Source organism: Podarcis pityusensis (assembly GCF_964106645.2).
Source record: "Podarcis pityusensis genome assembly, chromosome: 7".
Lineage (NCBI taxonomy): Eukaryota > Metazoa > Chordata > Lepidosauria > Squamata > Lacertidae > Podarcis > Podarcis pityusensis.
Window position 1 is genome coordinate 29,187,389 of NC_138031.1, and position 6,496 is coordinate 29,193,884.

A 6,496-nucleotide genomic window follows, 5' to 3' on the forward strand; every position below is an offset into this window, starting at 1 on the left:
CAGGGCTGCAGCATTTTTCACTAGCTGAAGTGCAAGTATATTACTCAAAGCCCTTCTATACTAAGGCTGTAGTCTATGCATACTTATTTAAGACTAATTTCTACTGAATTCATTGGAACTAACATGCATTGGATCAAGCTGTGAGAATAAACTAGATCTATCGAATGTACTGTATGCAAGCTACCATCATGCAGAACTATCCTAACATGTTTATTTGGAAGTAAGTCTCTAAGCACACATTGTCTTACTTCCAGATAAGGATGCTTAAGATCCTTACACCAATTCAAAGGGCAAGCTGCAACCATAAACAAACATCCAAAACAGAAACATTAAGAGATCCTTTCCTGTGCATCTCTGTCTATATCAGTGCAAAAACACAGTGCTCTTATCAAATGGGGGCACTTAGCAGCTTCTTGAGACAAGCCCTTAACTGAGCAGATTTAGTCCCAGATAATAGTGAAGTTGGACTTCACAACAAACATATTCTGTTAGAGAGCTACGCAAAATAAGATTGTCTTCCTTTGAAGAAAACTGAGATATTTAAATTGTATTTCAATTACTTTGCCACTTTCAAACGTTATTATGGGTACACAATCTTGTATGCATCCATTATAAAATATTCTGAATTTATAATTTACAAATCTGTTGCTTCAAATAGTAGAAGCACTGATATCTCTAGATTTTCAGACTTGCAGTCACTTCGTTGAGAAAACTCAGTTTCCGACAGCATTAAATTCAATCAGCTAAGACATGCACACTGATAAATAAAAGGGATGAGGTTGCATTCCAAAACACACCTGAGGGTCCAATCCAACACATATTTACACATGCTTAATTCTGCATAGGACCAGGCTACTACTGGAGACAAAGTTCACTGAAATAAAAGGGACTTGCTTCTGTGTAAACATAATTAGGATCTGGCTGCACCTGGCTGCCAAATATTACTTATACTCTATGCACGCATCTCAAAATGGCAATTCTCCAAAACTCTACAATATTTGGCTCAAGTTTTGAAAACACTACACACATATTCTTCATTACATTCAGAATATTCCAGAGGACCTTCAACGATTACTCACCTAGAAGAAAATGGAAGAACTCTGAAAAATCACTTAAGAATATACTCATAATGTGGAATGTTTCCTCTTAAAACACTGCATCTGACATAAAGTTTTATTAGTTCCCACATGCATCAGAAAGTGTTCGGAATTAATTTTATATGAAAAAGCACAAAGATATGGCACCTAGTGAAGTGGCATTCTTTAAAATCACTGAGGTAACACATCTGCATTATCTTACAAAGCAAGGCAAGGCAAGTCTGCTTTGTTTGGTAAAAGCATCTTTAAAATATCAAAAATGAAACCATCTCTGAAACAATGGTGGCTAAATGAAAAGGTTTCTCAGCCCGTGACCAATCGATTTAGAAGCCTAAACATTTTAAAATAATGCTTTTCAAAATGATCAGCAAAGACAGTAACTATTCCAAACAAGCAACTTATCTTCTCCACATATAGCCCGGATCCTGAATATACATTCAGTTGAAACTGATGGGACCAACATACGTTTTTCAGACTGTTTTTCTTAATATTTTCAGTATATATTTTAAAATAAGGTGTAGTGTGTTGTTAAATTGGTACTTCAATAGTACAACCTGATCCTATGCAGGTTTGTTTAAAAGTAAACCCCACTTAATTCAATAAGACTTACTTTCCAGAAAGTGTGTATAGGATTGTAGCTTTAAGCATATTTACACAGAAACAAAGTTTCATTTTTCAAAAAAAATTGCATTTGCTTCTACAGAAATGTGTTTATCTTTGAGATGTACAGTCAACACCTTCGGCTAAATGCTACACATATCAATTAGATAAACAAGTATCTCTTGAGAAGTCTTGCTGGGTCAGTTGCATGAAATTTATTGCATACTACTGGAAAATGCATGTCTTCAGTCTCTGCAGTCTCTGCTTTTCTATACAGCATTACTCAGTTGATTTAATTTGGTTTTCCACATCCCAACAACCTTAGCACTGCAGATTATGCAAGAACAAACTTTTTCCATCATTACCATATGCATGTGCAAAGCATTTCAAATTAAATTTTAGATAAGATGTAGGAACGGCTTTCTCTCCAACCTAAGTTTGGTTAAAAACATGAAAATATACCACCGCACACTTGTTGTGCCTGGCTGTGTTAAAGAAACCACAAAGTATGTGCCCATGTAATCTAAACATTACCATTTTAAAGTATTAACCACACAGAACAGCAAACATGCAAAACATCTAACTCTGACCACATATTGAACTACTCAAATAAAGCTTGGTGGGATAGGGGAAGGAGGAAAAAATTTCAAACTGCATCTTCATTTACACTCTTTTAAAATCACCATCTATCACTATTCAGTGATTAACAGCATGGCAAACAAAGCAATCCATTTCTTGCCCAAATCATGAATTAGGATGGAAGGCAACTATTTCCCAGGCACTGGAGGTCAACAACACCAATAATCATTAAACCAAAATGAAAACAAATACCAACTGTTTTCTTATAGTCAAATCTTTGTCCATATAACTGAAAACTGATAGGTAGGAGACACAGTGCATTATTTAGGCATTGTTAAGGAGGAAGACAGATGTTGGAAATAAGGGGGGGGTGAGGTGTGCATGTGTGTTTGTGTGTGGTGTATCTGGTTGCAAAAAATGTCTCAGGCTCAAGCCTGATAAGGTAACAAGCTTCAGAGGGATGCTGCTGCTGCTGTGTCTGTCTCAAACACCTAGTGGGCAATAACAAAACCCCAACATCTTTCTCTCTATCAAGTCCTGGCATTGTCAGTTCCTTAACCCCATCAAAGAGTCCCTGCCTGTGAGATGTCTCTCACGGGTTCCACTCAGGTAAGCTCCCTTTATGCACACAAACCATGCAATGACCTGTGCACAATTAGTACAGTTTTGTATCTATTCAAACAGCAAAAGAATACCTAGCTTCATCTTCATTTCATCACTTACAGCTCTGCAGCTAAGGCTCAAGAGATCTTATTTGGGGAGAGAGGGAGGGGGGATCTCGGTAATGTAATTTACAAAGAGTGGAAACGCCTACAAGGAGCTAAAGTACCTGCACTGGGGAGATGTTCAGTTGTTCACTTCATCTTCCGTTGACAAGGAAACCAAACCGCACTTCATTCTCCAGGAAAACCTTCCACTGCCATCATTTGAAAATGTACTTATTTGTATATATGTGTATATCTATCAACATTATGATAATCATCATAACATTATCTCGGTATAAAAGAATAAAAAAGTGAAATTTTGGAAAGGAATTATCTTTGGCTTTTTCTCTCTTTTTTGCAATATAGTATTTTTTTAAGGGAAGTGGGGGTGTATTTAAAAATGATCAACAGTACCAAGCTGCAAGAAAAGTTTCACATTATAACCGGGCACCAAAAACAGAAAAAGAAGAAAAACGGCTGATTGCAACCGGGTGTCCAAAAAAAGGAAACAAAACGAAAAACAAAAACCATTTAACAAAATTAATATCTTGCTTAGTGGCTTGCACCAGTATTGCAAGATTACAAACTCTTTGTAAACACTGCTGTAAAATGCATTTTCAAATCTCATATATATACAAAAAATAAAAAAACCAAAACAACATCATCAAAAATCTCTGCAAAACAGAGTTTAAGTAACATGCCCATTTCTCACCTCTTTGGTTTTTTTTTTTAATAAAAAAAATGCATCATAATTCACATCGCTTTTCTTTCTTTCTTTCTCACAACAAAACCAGTTGCATATGTATAAATACGTATAATTTATCTGCATTTACGTTATTGCTGGACTGGCAAGTCTATTTCTCTCGCTCGCTCTCTTTCTCCTTTCCTCTTTAGGCTCCCAGTGACTTCCAGTTCCAGCAACACCTTTTGCTCCCAGTTTAGTAAACCATCGCATGCTAAGAAAAAAAAAACTTGTCATCAGAAAAAGGATCAAATCCATGAAAACAAAGAGGTTAAAAAATAAAAAAGCAGCAAAAACAAAAACAAAAAAAAAGGAAGAGAGAGGAAAAAACAAAAACAGGACGAAAAAGGAGGACAAGAATGTCAGCGGAAAGGTACTCACCGAGCGGGAGTAAAAGGAAGGAATAAAAATGCGAGTTACTATAAAATACAGTATGGCGGTGGAAGAAGGAATGAGGCGCTTTTTGCTCTCTCTCTCTCCCCCCCTTTTTTTTTATTCCTCCCCCTTTTTAGTCTCAGCCTCAGGCAATTGCCACGTGATTCGGAGCCAGGCTGACTCGCAGGCAAAAGGGGGTGGGGGGGAAGGAGCAGGCGGGGAAGGGGCAAACCCCACCGGAGGAGCCCAACTCGCTCGCACGGCAGCAGCGGCAGCGGCAGCGGCAGCAACACTAGCGGCGCCAGCGGAGGAAGGAACTGGAACCGGCAGTAAGGAGGAGGAGGAGGAGGCGGCGGCAGCGAGCAGGAGCAGCAGCTCTTAGCTTCGGCAGCCCTGCGTGGCGCTGGCGGCAGCGGCAAACAGCAGCCCAGACAAGCAGGTGCCCCACGCGCCGCACTAGGCAAGCGCACGCGCGCGGGCGGGCGGGCGCGCGGAGAGGAAGAGCCGCCTGTGGGGAGGGAGGCGCGAAAAGCAGCGCGAGGCGGGTGGGGGGGGGCGAGAGGGGCGAGAGAGAGAAAGCGAGTTTCCTCACGGACGTGAGGAAGCAGCTGCTCTGCTTCTCTTTCTCTTTGTGTGTGTATATATATGAGTGTGACAGACAAACGTAGGCGAAAGCGCGCGCGCGCGCCCGCACACAAAAAGCCACAACTTGCCGCCGCCACTTCCCCTCAAAAGTTACTCCTGTCCCTCCGCGCTCGCTGTCCCCGCCTCAGCCAGGACAAATTCCGGAGGGAACAGCACACACAAAAAACACAAACACACACGAAAAGGGTTTCTTCATAGTTACGCTGTGTGTGAGGGAAAGAGAGATGAATTGGGCACCAACCAACGTCACACCACAATAATACACCTTTCAGACTTGCTTTGGGGTCTCGCTTTCCGTTTCCAGTCTCACGTCATCATGGCTCCGCTTCCCTCAGCGGAGGAGGGCAGCTCTTACGTCCATGGCGTTGAGCGCCTTCCTCTCTACTGCTTGTGAGGAATTTGAAATATTGCTGCTGCTGCTGCTGCTGCTGCTGCTGCTCCTCGCGCCCCGGCGAGATCAAAAGAGGAGAGCCGCTTCCCGCCCGCCCGGAAGTTTGGCTCGGGACCTAGAGGGAGCGGCTTTGGGGAATGGGTTTGGATGTGCTAGTAGTGCATCAAAAGCACCAGCTGAAAGGGATGAGGAGGGTTCAATGCAGCGTCTTCTGCAGCTTTGGAAGCCCCACCTCCTCGTCAACCACACATGCAGCTGGTAACACTGAGGGACATGCACTCTGCACATGCTCTGAGTAAAGGCAAGTGTCCACATTGAAATCTAGGGTCTGGAGCTTGGAGCGGGTGGGGAGGGGGGGAAAACAGTGGTGCTGAAAATATTGGTAAGCATCTTCTCTCTTCCTGACCAACGCCCGCATTTGTCTCGGGTTGTACACATGTCAAAGAACTTTGGAAAGGAGCGATGTGCAAAGTTGTTGCTGCAAGATGTGCCACGGGATCGATGCCATGTGCTTCAGCAGTGCTGGGGCAAAATTCAGTGCCAGTTGCAGCAGCTGATGGGATTATGGCAGCAATCCTAAACAAATTTACGAGGAAGCAAATCTCATTGTGAGCTCAGTGACTATTTCCAAATATATGTATATTTATGACGGCTGTAAGACCACTAAGCTGCAATTTTAGCAACACTTACCGTACGTAAAAGTGCCATTAAATTCAATAGGAATTGTAGGTAAATCTATTGATGATTGGGGATGCCAGCTTGCTTTAAAAAGTTCTTCTCATTGATAGATACAATTTTAATTACTTCCTACAGGGGTGACATAGTACACATGAAACATTCATAATGCTTGAAAATTATAGCATACAGTTAAATCATTATTCAATAAAATTACTCTCTTACATAATCAGCCGTTATCATGCTCAACAATGGACTGATTACATCATTTTGGTTGGTTCTCATCATATTCCAATGTAATTATTTTTAGTGTTTGTAAATTATTCAGTTACATTCCTAATTCATCTGCTCCCATGTAGATAAGTACTTCACAAACTTTTTAGCTTAAATTAAATCTTTTTTACTTCAATTCCACATTCCCCACATTTTTAAAATCCCCATTCTCCCTAGAAAATGACGGTAAATAATAGCAGCTTCATCTCTCTACCCAGTGCTGCTTAATGCTTTATTATTGGAGTTCAAAATGTGTACTAACAAAAGTAGTTAGTTTCCTCTTTTTGTAGATTTGTTATGGCTTTTTGCACTGCTCCCAGCTGCTTACTTATCAACTGAGTTTGGAAATCAACAGCAGTGTGCTACACTTTATAATAAATAGGTGTGCATAAAGTGATACATATCAAGGTATCCT

The 6,496-nt window shown here is 41.0% G+C and overlaps 1 protein-coding gene across 4 annotated transcripts in view; it reads right to left on the reverse strand.

The window, feature by feature from the left end:
- RALYL (RALY RNA binding protein like) overlaps positions 1–6,010 on the reverse strand; it is a 264,746-nt gene extending 258,736 nt beyond the window's left edge. Inside the window, exon 1 of one of the 4 annotated variants that reach the window (XM_081013603.1) lies at positions 5,008–6,010. The gene's annotated coding sequence lies outside the window, so the exon portion shown is untranslated. Of the gene's footprint in view, positions 1–3,105; positions 3,593–3,813; positions 4,306–5,007 lie in introns of those variants that run through there. The other 3 variants (XM_081013600.1, XM_081013601.1, XM_081013602.1) reach the window with 3 other exon arrangements.
- Between the last annotated feature and the right edge of the window lie 486 nt (positions 6,011–6,496).